Raw genomic sequence first — 15,986 nt, forward strand, 5'->3', positions numbered from 1 at the left:
AATTTGAAAATATTACAAAATGGTCCCCCTCTAAATATTATAAAACAATAAGATAATAAGTAAATTATAATAGTTACAAGTTCATTACATTTTTAGGTAGTAGAAGAAACAAGCAGAAAATGAAACTCGAAACTTAAAGGTTAATTTTAAGCTTATTGTTCCATGATACATACAGCACAGACACAGACACACGCAGAGTCTATTCATAGAGATGTAGAGCTGCTGTGGTTATTCTGCAGAGGGTTTGTCAGAGTCGAGCAGGTTGGTTTTGAAACACTACAGCTGTCTTTATTTGACTTCTGAGAATCTCACAGCACAGAACAAAATGCTTTTAGACCAATCAATTAATGAAAGAGCAGTAGGAGATGTTGTTACCACCATCTTGTCAAACATACTGTATTTAAAATGAGTGTGTCTGTCAGAGTTATTGTCAAAGTGGATTATCATGCAGTGTGACTGTGTATAAGTAAAATATGAACCATATAAAAATGGGACATTCGATCAAAAGCATACATATAAAACACAGATCATAAAACATGCGCAGATAAACAAAGTGGACATTGAGCCTTCAATTTAATATCATTGAGACCAAACTAGCTTTTAGGACACCGAGTCCCATGGTGAAGCAGTCCTAACAGCAGCAGCAGCACCTTGTAGGCCAACACTGCTGTCAGGAGGTAAACAAGAGAGCAGTGATCTGAGGATGGACGAGTCGCCTCATGAAGGTCTGCAAAGATGACAGAAATGATCAGCATGAGCCAGTGATACTTAAATGTCATCTATTCTGTTTTATCACCATTCTGAAACAATAACTAAATGGAATCAATTGTTGGTGAATTGTTTAACAATATGAAGAGGGTTATAATGTTTGGCAGCTGGATGATATGTCCAGTTATCAAACTGCATTTTGTTATACTGGTTCTACATTCTAGGAAATTGGCAGACTGTAAAGCAGACATATAACTGATTTTTCTGTTATTTCTATACTGTGATAATGGCGAATGTTAAAGATGGTCAAAGCTTCAAAACTTAAGAACGTATACCAGGTCACAAAATTGCTGTGGCCCGGGTCCAACCCATACCCAACATTCTGGGCACTTTCCCACATGGCCCACAGTCCACACAGAATGATGGCACTTTGACTTCTGTTTACCAGATTTGGGACACAGGCAAGCCATAGCATTGCTTTAATGTCAACCAAGAATAAAACTGTTAAATCAAAACTGGCCCACATCCAGAACCCACACTCCAGAGAATACTGCATCTTTACCAAAGAAGGCCTATGTTTGTTATTTTACATGTGGGGCATTTTAGGCTCACATCTATTTTGTCTGGGCCACAAGACGGCTAATAGTGCTACGTCAATGCCTGAATTGGTCCATTTCTGTAAGCTATCTGGGATGTAAAAATAGCACCTGCAAGTCAAAACCAATGGTTTCAATTGCTTTGGATAGTCCTTCTTGCAAAGTTCAATTCCTACGAACTGTGCCGGCCTTTTTGGCCAATTTCACATAGTGGCCAAATTACAATGTCATGTGATGCTATTGGGCCCAAAAAGACTTTTTTGTGTCGACTTACATATTGAAAGATCTGTAGATATAGATCTGTACATCAATGGAGATGTTTTCATGTGGAAGAGGGTCTTAAAGAGACAGGAGCTAAAATGAACTGTTTCAGACAGAGGCTGAATTGAAGGGCTACAAAAAGAGATTTGAACTGTTAATTATGCAGAGATATTCCAATAGAGCTCTAAACTATAAATAAAGACCTGGAAATGTATAGAATATGTCGTCTTCAAGAATTAATACAAGATCAAATTATTTGTTGTTTTAAAACCTAATGACGATAAAGCAACTAAAGCAACTGGCAAATTGATAAAAATTGAAAAAACAATTCTAAAAGAAAAGTTAAAGTCCTTCAGTGTCTCACCTCTGACAGCCAGCCAGCCCTCTGCTGATCCTTCAGCTCCTGAGATCTTACACTTGTAGAGTCCTTCATTAGACTTGGAAACACTGTAGATGATCATCTCTCCCATAGAGCTGCCCCTGATGAAGAGTCCATCTTTATAGAAATCAGCAGAGAGGTTGGTAGAAGTAGTTTTGTTTCTACAGCGGAGAATCACAGGATTTCCCTCCATCACAGGAAGAGTAGGACTCTCCAGAATCACAGAACCAGCTGAGCAAGAAGTGTTTAATATTAATATATTGTTGAACATACATTCATGAGAAATATCTTGTCGTATTGTGAACATACCAGTGACTGTGATGTTGATGCTGTTGCTTCTCCTCCCATCTGCAGCTTCACACCAGTATTCACCACTGTCCTCTAGATAAACATTTTTAATCCTGCAGTATAAGCCTATTGATTCTGTCATATTAGTTTCACAATTCGGTATTTCCCCTTTGACTTTATATACAATTTTCCATTCCATTGAACCATCAAACTCCCCACAATGAAAAGTTACAGACTCATATTCAAAGAACTGCAGTCTGTTTGGGTTGATACAGAGAGTTGCATCTGAGACAAAGAAGAAGACAGAGAATGAATTAAGACATTTGCTTCATACAAAACTACTGAAACATGAACACGAACTGCATATAATTGAATATACTATGCTTCTATCACACATCAAAAGTATTATATATTTGAATAATAACGGATAAAGATTCCTGTGATGATTAAACATTTTTTTATTTGTTATTTTATAGCACATATGTTAAGCATTAACTGAATTTGGTACTTAAATGGAATTAAAGGCAGTATTTTATACATTTATCTGTATTACTCACCACTGTCCTGAGTACAACAGTGTTGAACTTGTATCCCCAGCAGCAACACTGAATAAACAAATTAACAAAGTTCTACATCAGCCAAAGTTGCTCTGGTGTACAGGAACATAGAAAACCTTCAAAAAAGAAGAAACCTTAGACTCAGTACTCACACAGTCTGACGCACAGCGCTGTAACCTCCATGCTGTCTTGCTGCTGACTGACTGAGCAACAGAGTGAAATACAGCTGAAGTCTATTGTGATCGAGAACTTCCTCTTCCTGTGCAGTTTGTCAGTCGTTACGTTCTAGTCATGGATCAAATTATACCCTCCCAGCTGAATCATGTATCTTTAGTTAGCTTAAAATATCAGTACTGGACCAAAGTTTTAGGCACTAAAAGTTAGATAGATAGATTGTTTTCCTTCAATCTGGGAGGAGAGAGACAAGATGAGATAGATAGATAGATAGATAGCACATCCAAACAAAATTAAAACAGCAGCAGTTATTATTCAGAATCACTTCTAGCTGGTTCATACTGCAAGAACTAATAGACATGTATTTCTCTCCAGGTCAGTCTCAGTTAATTGGTCCATCTCAGCCTATAGTGGCAACAGTTGGAAATGACATAATTTTGCCATGTCATCTTCAACCGGCTGTGGATGTTTTTTCCAAGACGTTGGACTGGACAAGACCTGATCTGGATCCCAGATTTGTCTCTGTGTGGCGTGCTAGTCAGGACCTTGTAGATAGAATAAAATCCAAATTACAAAGGAAGAACATCACTGTCCATTGATGAACTGAAGCAGGGAAACATTTAATTGAAACTCTCCAAAGTGAAAACTTCCGATAAAAGAAAATACAGATGCTTCATTCCAGACATGAATGAAGAGTCCTTAGTTGAGCTTGTTGTTGGTAAGTAGATGCAGTATAGTCAGCACATAGTGTCTGTTAGTGCTACAATAAACGTCAAAACTTAAATAATCTTTAAACCAGATTCTTTCAAATCGTAGACTAAGTCGAAAGCGTTCTACTTGATAAATTATGACAGGACAGCTAATTTTACACGCCTTGGCTTGATGGACAATTAGATAGCGTCACTTAATATGGCAGTATTCAGAGATTTTGAATGGTGTTAAATTGACAAAGCTCTCGTAATAAAGGCTACTTTATGTGACTACAGCTAAATAAGTGAATGGCATAGGTTAAGAAACATTTAACTAAATCCGAAACAGACCCATTTCTAACCATCTTACATAGTCAGAGCAACAAGTTAGACAAAAAGAACACTTGGTTATGGTTAGGGAATGATCATGGTTTGGGTTAAAATGATCATTTGAAATATTGGCATTGTTATTGCCACAAAAATCAACCCCAACTTATGGTCACCTACAGCAAGCACATTTTTTGCTTATCATTGGAAATGTTGTTATGGCATGAATAAACACCAAGACAAAAAACTGTCCCAACTAGCAGTTGTCATCTCTAATCGGGAAATTGTTCCCGATGTCAACTGTCATCTAATTCTCTAGTCATTCACTACTTTTCAGTCTTAGGGCCTGATTTACTAAGATCCCAATTCAAGATGATACATTACATGTGCAGTGCAACACATTGCATATATACTCAGAATAACTGCACAAATGACAACAGGTGCAGACAGCAGTATTTGAATTAGGGTTTTGTGTCTTAAAGCTGCAATATGTAGTTGTGAGAAAAAAGTGGACTTACAATACTCCTGCATATCTCATTAGTCCTCTATTGATCAGTGGCTCCTGTAAAATGAGCTGAGGGCCCAAAATACACCAAGCTGCTGTCCATGCCTCCAGACAATTTGAACGAGTTCAGCCTGCAGGTCCCTCCTTCTTCCTCTCTGCTGCGCTGCACGTACAAGAAGGCTTGTCCCCAAAGTAAGAGAGGAAGACTGTTTGACCGAGTGAGAGCAAAGGAGGAGGCTCCAGGCTCTGATTGGTTGTTTGGATTCTGGAGTGGTGGATTCTTGCAAAGCACGTTATGACCACTGGGTGGACCCAGAGACTGGATTTTGTCACAGCTTATCTGTATCTTTTTCTACTGTCAGATCATAGTGACATGGATGAACAGAGAGCTGCAAGTGCAAAATTAAATCTGATCCCATGGAACTAGAGGTTCTAGTGGAAGAAGTTAACAAACATATTGAGTTACAGCAAATCAATGTTATTGGAAAAAAAGCTATATGGGATAGTATTTGAGACAAAGTCTATGCTTTCAGTAAAACCAAAAATATTCCACTCCAAAAATAATACAATGGATGGAAAAAAATTGTCCTCTACGTATTTTATTTTCCTCTCTGCAGCAACAACAGTCATATGTTCACAGCATGCATCTGGTTAATACCTGCCCTTTCAAACTTATTATTTATTGGTGCAGTTACGATCTGTAAAATTACTTTCAGGTTTGGTAAACTACAATGCGTGTGATAAGTTAACATATTTGCATTTTCTCCTCCCATGTATTTTTTCACTAGGTTTAGAACGCCCCATATTACATATTCATTAAGGCAAACATACTATATGGACAGCGCATATTATCTTGCACAGCTGAAAGACGCAACCCTCTGTGCACCACGTTAGTAGATTAGCTTGCACATTTGTTTGTGGGTGATGTAAAGTGCACTCGTTTTTACAAATGCAAACCTTTAGTAAACCAGGCCCTTAGTCTCTGGACAGATGTCACAATTTGTTGACCCTTCTCTTGTGTTTCTTGGTTTTGGAAAGACAAATAAAAAATATGTGAGCTTCAAAATGAATTTACTTATAATTTACTTGGCTACCTACGATAGCTCTTACAGACTCGTGTGCAGCAAATTGCAAATTAATGAAAATAGATGACATACAGCAGACTTTTTTCCAAGGCAGTTCATCTTTTGATTTAAGTGATTGACCCTCCATCCACTTCAAAACTCTATAGATATGATAAACCATCATATTAGAACTACTGTGTCTTTTCAATTTCAACGTTACTATTGGTAACATTAAAATATTTTAGTCCTTTGACTTCAAGCAGCTCCATCAGCCCTTAAAGAATCAAATATGTTTAGTGGAAAGAACTGCAATAATAAAGAAAATGCTGATTTGCTGGGTCACCAAATGAAATTAGGAAAGGAAATTTGAATGCAGACAGCGTGTTTTTACTATATTAAATTATTTAGTTTGAGAGTTGAACATTTACATTTCTGCATATTTCTTAGTTTTTTGGTAATTGCATTCCTCCCCACTGTTTTAAAAATGTCCTTTCTTTTCCTTAGCATCAGATACTGTCTCCTCACCTGTTATCAATATAGTATTGACAGAGACAGAGAAGGAGTGGTGTTACAGTGTGAGTCTAAAGGCTGGTATCTACAGCCTGAGGTGATCTGGCTGGACGATGAGGGAAGCCACCTCTGCTTTTACCTCTATACTGTCAGCAGCAGAGTGACTGTGGAGAAGAGACCCAGTAACAACTTCACCTGTAGAGTCCAACAGAACAACATCAACCAGACCAGGGAGACACACATTATTGTTCCAGGTAAAATTTACCTTTTTTGTCTCAGATTCTGGATTTACTTTCAGTGTATAATAATTACAATTTTTTCTGTTGCATGATTTGCAGATGATATTTTTAATATCCAGCCCAGTACGTCGCCTGCCATAATCGGTGTAGCTGTTGGTTAGGTCGTTGGCATCGTAATTATTGTTGCAGTTGTTTTGTTTTTTTGTGTGGAAATGGAGACAAAACAGTAAGTCACAAATGAATTACAGTGCCTCCCACAGGGTCTTTTATTTTAACATTTTGTTTCATGGAATACTTACAGTGTAATTGTCAGACGGGCTGCCACAATCACTTATTCATAGTATAACTTGATATTCTGTTAATGTGATAGATTACTTAAAATAATTTCATAATTTAATGTGATAAGAAATCTTAGACTGAAGAAACTGAATCAATGCAGCGATATACACATTTAAACAAAATATTATAGTTTTCGATGTAAAGTCTACGGCTTTATATGTATTATTTAAATCACTGTGTAAAAGTGGCAACATTAGAAACATGATATAATATAAATATATATAATATCTCCACAAACATGAACTCAGTTTGTGGTGCTGTGTGTTCACATGTTGCTTCTCTGTTTCAGAGCTATGAGAGCAGTGATGTGACAGAGAGAGTATTAATTAATCACCACACACTCTGATCTATAGTCCACCTCTCCTTCCTTTTTCACCTACAGTATATGAACCAAAACAGAAGGTCTGCTGCACACCTAAGACCTGCTGCTTTGTACTGGATGTTACAGCTGTGTCATTAAAAGAGAGTCCCAGCAGTTACTTCAACACCTTCACAGATGTTTATCTGATGCCAGCAGCTTAAACTAGACACACAAATAAAACCAGAACATTACACAGGCTTCATTGTTTCTCTGTTGTTGTACGTTCACTAAAATATGTTTTAAGGCAGCAGCTCCGTGATGAAAATCAGAGGAAGGAAACTGACCTGCAGAGACAGACGGAGGAGACCAACAACAAGAAGGTTCATCACGCTAATGTTCTGTTTCTATTTAAGATTTCTAATATACGATAAAATAATTAGCAATTAGTATGACGAGTTGTCTGAAAAGATCATGCAAGTAAATAAGATCTTAAACGAAGATGCTGACAAGATACAATAAATCAAATGATACAACAATTATTATCAATTAAGAAAAAGCTTGATGATAAAAGTCTGAAGAAGAGATGTAAAAGTTGAATCTGAGTTTGTCTGACTGAGACCTTCAGACAATACAGTGACTGAGTCTTTACTGCTCCAAACAGCCGAGCTCGAGGCTGTGCTGACCATAAAGAGAGAGGAGACATGATATCATTTAAATACAGGTAGTTTCTCCTGGAGCAAATTCATAGTGTTCTAACCCTGTGTTAAAACCCGGTCTTCCATCTTGTACACAGGGTTGCATAAAGGGGATTTTAATCAAACCTCTCCAACCAATCAGAATCAGGAATTGATCCAGTCCATTATTACAGTGTTTATGTATTTACTGAAATAAAATGTCTCTCTTCATCTCTGCTGTCTGTCAGTTGGAGGAGAAACGAAGGGAAGAGGAGGAGAGCAGAACTTAAACTGAGCTGTGTGTGTGTGTGTGTTCTCTCCCACAGACACAAGGGGCAAGCCAACATGTCAACACCAACCCAGCTGGCAAAAACTCAACAGAGGTCTTTGTGGAGGTCGACCCAGATGGAAGATATCTCCGTCTCACCAACGAGTCTAAAGAGGTGATGGTGTTTGTGTGGATGAACTGTGTATAAACATGAGAACATGTACTGTTAGGTTTAGTAGCTCTACATTGATGAAGTGTATCCAGGATTATTTTAAATGGGCCATTAAAGCCAAGCTAACGACCCTCTACAATATTTACCTCAGAATCTACTTTCTCTTGTTTTCATGTCAACACTTTAAATGTCACACACTCATGGATTTAACACTGTAACATTAACTTGTTTGTTTTTCCTTCATCCTCCTTCTTGTGTCCAATTTCTCTCCTGCAGGACCTGAAACTGGAAGGCTGGAGGTTACCAATAACGGTCAGCGATGAAAACCCATCATGTTCACATTTGAGAAGTCAATTACACTCAGAGCTGAGAAGAGTGTCACTGTAAGACTTTCGTGATTTCTTAATTAATGTTTTTGGATTTTCATTTTTTGTTATTTTTCCTTTATTCATTTCTTGTATCTTAACATGCAAAACATGAAACATTTGATGTAATTATTATAATTACTGTTGTTTTAGTTTTGTGTTATCTGTGACCTTTGGATTTTTACAGATATGGGCCCATGGTTATGGTCCCCGCTATCCTCTTTCCTCTGACCTGGTATGGAAGGACATAAGGTGTTGGGCCAAAAGAGACAAACTCCTCGTTGAGCTCATCAACTGTCATGAAGAGATCGTGAAAACCACTGAAGTATAATAATCAGTCCAGCTGCCACTAGCCGTGAGATATCCATGGCAAAAATAATTTCCAGAATTAGGCCTGGTGTTGACGGAGCTGGATCCCAGGGATCTCAGATGGAGGAATTACTTCTCAAAGTCTTGTTGCATGGGACTCATCCAGGTGAGTTGATGAATTATGATTTTTGGTGTAGGGAGGAGAGAAAATGGGAAGGGAAGGGGAGATTTATCTATAACATTTCACTAGCAACATTGTTACTTTAGGAGGCAGCATAGAGCTGATAACTATAAATGTGATTGTAGAGATTTGGATATTCATTTATTTGAGTGACTTTGAAGTATTTCTGCTTGTCCACAAACCTTTGAATATTTCACCACAGAGCTTCTTAAACAGTATGAAGCTTCTGGGGCTCTCTGGTTGTCTGGTTCTGGGCATGTTGTGGTTCCTAAAGTTACACATGGTGTTTTAGCTGCTATGCTCCACAGGTTTAAAACATCTGGAACAAATGTTCTTCAAACTAAAGACAAATATGTCTAATAGACTCTACATCGATCTGTGTAATTAAAGTTTAAAACTGCTCATCAACATAAGCATTGCTCAGCAGCAGCAGTGATTATAAATCTATTAAAATGAAATATTTCAGTCAAAAGAGAGTGAAAGGTAAAACATTTATTGAAAAGCAGGAATACAGTAAATGAATGCTTCAGTCCTAACTGTGGTTTTATGACAGAAGTAGTCTTTCCTCCCTGCTTCAGTCAGGTCTCTTTGCTCTCAGTGACCTGTGGAGACAAAATATTGGGAAAAATTATATACTTCAACACATTAGTCTCCTAAAAAAATATAGAGCAAAGTGATTATGGATAACAGTATGATCACCAGTCTTGCCTAAATGATTGTATAGTAAAAGTTAAAAGTGGCTTGGTACCTGCAGAGGGAGCTAGTGTCACTGTGGAGCTGGATGTGCCTGGTGCTTTTAAAAAACGAAACAAAATAGTTTGACTTTGACTTATATAATTTTATTCTGTAGTTGTGTGTTCTTTGATTTGTATCACTATAATAATAATAATAATAATAATAATAATAATAATATCTTTGTGTTTTAGACTGTTCACTGAACAATGGAAAGTCACCACGGGCCAGTCTCATTCACATTTAATGTTATTGTTGCAATTAATTAATTCTGATACATATTATGACTAACCAATATGACATATTTTTTTTAATATGTTGATGTAATACTTTTTTTTGTTGTTGCATGTTTGTGTGCTGCTGCCTGTCCCTGTGTGTGTAACAGGCAGAGTGTACATGCATTGTGCACCTGCCTGTTAAAATCATGATAGTGTGCCCTTAAAATAACAGTGAAATATGCGCCAGTGACTTCAGACCGTGTTTTTTTTGGTCAATTTGCCTGACCAAACCACATCTTGCAAGTGCAATTGCTATTTAGACAACGTGCTCACGGGGTGAGAAAATGATGTCGGTCTGAAACTAACAAAGGCTTAAGATAGGACCCTAAAGCTTTAAATGTCACCCATGTTACTCTTGCAGTCTGTCCTTGAGTTAAACCCTCATACTCATTACTCATACATTATTGTTATCTGTACCTCACATCTCTTCTCCCATTTAAATCCAGTAATCACTGAATCTTAGACATCCCTCTTGTTGACACTAAGGTTGGCAGAACGGGATTCAGGTAGGCTGCACCTTTTAAAATAAAGTATAAGCTTTGCTTCACACTTTATCAACCTACTGTATCTCTGTGAGGTTGGCTTTTCAACACTGGTGTAATCTACTTTAACTGGAAACCAAATAGATTTCATTTTAGGGATGAACATAGTTTGCTTTTGCCAAAACAGCTCTGCCTCTATGTAAGACCAGTCATCCCACTGAGTGACCCGACTGACAGTTGATCATTATTTACTGAATTTTAATGTGGTGACTGAAAATGTACATTAGTAGGTTACTTTTTTAATTCGAGTTGTGACTTTGGCTCTGTGCAATCCTAAACTATGCCTGGGGAAGGGTTAGGGTTAGGAGGGCAGAGGAACAAGTTTTACAGTAAGACAATCAGCTTTCACAGAACTCTTCAGGGCCAAATGTTCCAACTTCCCTTTTTCAAAATGAATCACATCTCAATCACTTGCAAACACTGCATCATTGTGTGATGTATGTCTAAACTATTTTAAAGTATTTCAGATCAATCACCTCAAAGAAAATGCTTTTTTTTATTGCAGAACAAAGACAATATACAAATGGGACATTATGACGAGTACAATAATGATTGTACATATTTTCATTAACTTTCTTTAGAATTTCATAAAACACTGTGATCAAACAATTATTAAACCACTAACTGTGAACTCAGTGTGATCAGAGTTGTTGCAGCTTTTCAGCAGGTCTATTCTTGTAGGCAGCTTTTTACCGTGTGAACAGGAAGAGCAGAGAGGCCAAAGTGGTTTAACTGTTGCATGTAAGAAACAGAAACCTTTTTCTAAAATTAAACACTGATGATGTGAACTAGATGAAGGGCTCAAAGAAAGACTTCAAGATGAACCACATAACTCCATTTTAGAAATGTTTCAAACCGACCGTAACCTTTAAAGAATGTATGTGTAGCTTAGTTCTTCTGTTACTGTTGTTGTTACTGTTTTTAAAAAAAGAGCAGCCCCTTTTTCAGTCAGTGTCTTTGCTCTCAACGACCTGTAAGACACAATTAATGTACATATATAAATAATATGAAATATATAGATAGGTGTTAAGGAAATACAGATTTTAGATGACAGTCCCAAATAAAATCTAAAGAACATTTTGTCTTGAATGTGTATTCATTTTTTAGGAATTAACTGGTTCACTGGTGGATCAAACATAGAGCTAACAAACTGTAATAGTCTCAGAAAACAGAAGCTACACACCAATATTTTGCTCAGTCTTACCTATTCAATGACAGAATAAAAAGCATTCTCTGTTGAATGTGGGTTGGTGTCGGTTGAGAGAACTGCTCTTGTTGTGATGCTGGATGCTCCGGTTTCTGCTTTGAAAATAGATAAAATTTTCTCGTCAAAATGTTCACTTAATTGTGTAAAAACTAATATTTCCTTGGCTGCAAGGTCAAACTGGTGATTATTTTCCTACAAAGGTATTAAATAATCCAGTAGGACAGGTGTCGCTGGTAATTTTATGGTATTATAAATCATACTAACCTTGGGACTTTAAAAAAAAAAAGTACTCAACCAATTTAGCCTTGCAATCAAATTGCTAAACTCACAATGGACTGTTAAAAAAAGGATCCAGATTATAGATATCATCTTTCTTACGCATCCTTTTTCCTTGTCGAAACCTAGCGCCTCAATCACCCATAATGCAACTCAACTGTTGACAATTCTGGGTTTGTTATTCTGGTGGCAGCTAATGTAGCCTGGAGCAGCTCACCTGAACTGAGATGGGGGGGGGGGGGGGGTCGTCTACAGAGATCTGTTAACTTCACTTCTTTCTTACTTCAGCCCCAACTAATGCTCAGTGACATCACTTGAGGTAATTTGTTACATTTCGCACAGCTCACTTTTGTTGTCTGTGCTTGACATTAAGTAGTAAATGTAAGACTTCCTGGTTTTTGTTACAGAAGCAGAGATGGAAAAAGCAGATACAGTAAGTGAACAAATAGAGGCACAACTACGGCGCTTTTCCACTATACAGTTCTAGCATGACTCAACACGACTCGACTCAGTTTTTTTGCGTTTCCACTAGGGATACTACCTGGTACCTGATACTTTTTTAGTACCTGCTCTGCCGAGGTTCCAAGCGAGCCGAGCCGAAACTAAATGTGATGTCAACAGACTGCCGGCCTCTGATTGCTCAGAGAGTCACTGGAAGAGTCATGAGCCGTCCCACACAAGAATCAAACCCGGCATTTTTTAGATACCGGCAACAGCGTTACAGCGATTCGGCTCAATTTTCTTGCTTTGTGTCTGACAAAAAGCCACATACAGCAGCAAGTACACCATCGCCTCCATGTCCTCCATTGTATTTATGTTTGTGCCCATGTTGTACCCAAAAGTTGGGTGAGGATTCATGACAGATAACACCATCCTGTAGGCCTTTTTTCTAGTTTACAACCCCAGATTACCGCCACTTTCAAACTTGTAGTCTTCAGCCCCAAATTATGCTAACTCGACACGTGAATGACACCACTTGAGGCAATGAATCAGATTTCAGCTCCCTCTGGAGACACAAATACATCTAAAACACACACCAAAAACAAGTGGAGATCTCTTTTAAGTCTCACCCAGTTGTTGAGTCTCATCCAGGCTCGAGGCGTAGTAAACATCTCCAGACCAAGATGAGAGTTCCTCTACATCTGAAGGTGAGAGAAATTAGAAATCAGCTGAATATATCTGTTTGTTCCCTTCAATGCCTTTCTTTGTTTCTATCTTGTCTCACTCTCAGAATCAGCTGGTGGACATGTGTGTCATTGGGCTGTGACGATGTATCACCTGGCGCTGCCTACCATCTCAAAATGTTGGAACTAAACTCTTGGTTTTTTTAATTTACTTCGACTGATTTTATCATTAGGTTTACATTTTCAATAAAAAAAATATTATTATTATCTTGACCCATAAAGAGTTTGAGATCAAATTTAGATTAGTGAGATTTAAATGATAGAAAAATATATTTTAATGTGTTGATTAAATATGATAAATTACAAAAATACATTAAGTTCTAAGGGGCCCTTCAGCCTGGTTTTCTCTGTGGTTTCATGTGTGGTGTGAATTCAGGAAAGCTCAAAGTATCACCAATATCTACACATGTAACACAGTAGTAATGTAAGACAAAAACACTGATGTACCTTTCCCCCTCCTGTTTTTTGTTGCAGAAGCATGTGTCGGTTGGTCTGCGTCAGCTGCACTGGATTCTACAGTGACTGAAAAAAGCAGATACTAAAAGGTAAACAAATACAGGCACAGTGAGTTATCAGTATATAGTAAAATATGCCAAAGGTTGGGTAGGGATTCCCCTGGGAGCCCAGAGATCATGTTAAAGAGGCTCTGCAGTGGGTATCAGGCTGTGCCGTGATAAGTATACCAGGCCTCATGATGAGCAACACTATCCTCTATCCCTGACCTAGTCTAACTGACAAGGCCGAGGTTCAGTCACAAATTAATAAAAAAAATATCTGAACAATACACAACAAACAATATTGGAGCAATTGAACAGTAAATTATATTATCTAGACACAATTCCTTTTTGATACCACAAATGATTCACCATTCAGAAACAGTGTAGTTCAAGAGGTCACTGACATTATAAAGCAGTGCAAGACTATATGCAGGAAGAACAGCAGGGTAATGATCTACTTTACATTTTTATGCTATTTTTTTTAATCCTAAGAAAATGTGCACTTTTATTGTATACTATATAGACTATATATGCATGGTTTATGTACGCACCTCTTTGATGGCAAGCTGCACCTGACAATTAGAGTAATGCAGCAGTAAGAAAAAGGAAGAATGACAGCATCAGTTCAAAAATAAGAAAAGGAACAATGTAAATGCTTAAAAAGTAATAAAATGATATACATGACATGTGGTGAAAGAAGAGAGCAGAGGAAAATCTTTTAAAAGTAGGTACAGAACAATAAACAAGCCCTCAACTTCAAGGGATATTAAAGTTAGCTAGGGAGGGGGTACCCAAATTAGGGAATAGTTACTATACCGTCACTGGAACAGCAACAAAAGAGATAATAGAAAATGTTTTGTATAAAAAATAAGAGACCAGCATAAGGCTGTAAATACGTTATAGAGACAGTTCAAGAGTTATAGCCATGTCTGGTATATGTTTTGGATAAATTTAGAGGATTGAGCATGCATCTCCATAAATGATTTTGGCCATTACTAGAATACAGTACAAGTTAATATGTAGTAAAAGTAATAATGAACAGTTATGTCAATGCTGAGCTTACAGTAGCTCTTCCCAAGTGGTCCAATCCACCAATAAAGCCACATTTTGAGTTAAAGGTGAAAAAATCCCATTTTGCATAACTGGGTTGTCATGATAGTTAGTCCATGACTGATCTGACAAATAAGAAGGTGCTACTAGCAAACTCTCACACTTCTTGAACATAGAATCCAAATTTTGAGTTGAGGTTTGGGCCTACATTGTTGTTGACTCATTCCTTCAGCCTTGATATCTTTAAATAATCCCAATTCCATGTTTTTCTGGACTACACAAAAGCAGAACTGGGTTGTCATGATAGTTAGTCCATGACTACAAAACAAGAAGGTGCTACTAGCAAACTCCCAAACCTCTTGAACACAGAATCCTGTAAAAAGCCGCCTACATTTTGACTGATGTGAGCTTAAGCAGTACAGCAAAGGCATGGAGTGCTTATAGCAACAAAGCTATTAGTGAAATCCTTCATTTTATGTTTCTTACCTCTGAGCAAATAATCTTTGCCAAAGTACTGTATGCCAACCACCACCAACAGAACCACCAGTAAAAAAGTCACAATGATCCATGGGACAGTATTTGAGGAAGGATTGCAGGAGGGAGGAGGAGCATAGTTGTTTGATTCTGAAAGTGAATAAAATACTGTTTTCACAGTTAAAACAAAAAATTAAATTCCAAACTAAAGGGACTATTAAAATGTTTGAAACAATGAGCAGATCAAAACCAACTAAATGACCATGGTGAGAACTAACATAAGCAAAATATTCCACAGACAATAACTCACCACATCTTTAAAAAAAATCTGTTCAAAAAAGGTAAAACAATATATTATTAACAATATTTTATGATTTTATTTGGAATAACTCACCTTTGACAGCCAGCCAGCTCTCTGGTGATCCTCCAGCTCCTGAGATGTTACACTTGAAGAGTCCTTCATCAGACTTGGAGACACTGTAGATGATCATCTCCCCTGTAGAGCTGCTCCTGTTGAAGAGTCCATCTTTATAGAAATCAGCAGCGAGGTTGGTAGAAGGAGTTTTGTTTCTACATCGCAGAATCACAGGACTTCCCTCCATCACAGGAAGAGCAGGACTCTCCAGAATCACAGAACCAGCTGAGAAACAAATGTTTCACATTAATATATTGTTGAACATACATTTATGAGAAATATCTTGTTGTATTGTGAACATACCAGTGACTGTGATGTTGATGCTGTTGCTTCTCCTTCCATCTGCAGCTTCACACCAGTATGCACCACTGTCCGTTTGATAAACATTTTTAATCCTGCAGTATAAGCCCATTGATCCCACCTTA

The 15,986-nt window shown here is 37.6% G+C and overlaps 1 protein-coding gene across 1 annotated transcript in view; it reads left to right on the forward strand.

Moving 5' to 3' along the window:
- The first annotated feature begins 7,248 nt into the window (after positions 1 to 7,248).
- LOC128384081 (uncharacterized) overlaps positions 7,249 to 15,986 on the forward strand; it is an 84,411-nt gene continuing 75,673 nt past the window's right edge. Inside the window, exons 1-2 of the mRNA XM_053343660.1 lie at positions 7,249 to 7,317; positions 7,938 to 8,054. The gene's annotated coding sequence lies outside the window, so the exon portion shown is untranslated. The remainder of the gene's footprint in view (positions 7,318 to 7,937; positions 8,055 to 15,986) is intronic.

Source organism: Scomber japonicus, chromosome 22, assembly GCF_027409825.1.
Source record: "Scomber japonicus isolate fScoJap1 chromosome 22, fScoJap1.pri, whole genome shotgun sequence".
In the NCBI taxonomy this organism is placed as follows: Eukaryota; Metazoa; Chordata; class Actinopteri; order Scombriformes; family Scombridae; genus Scomber; species Scomber japonicus.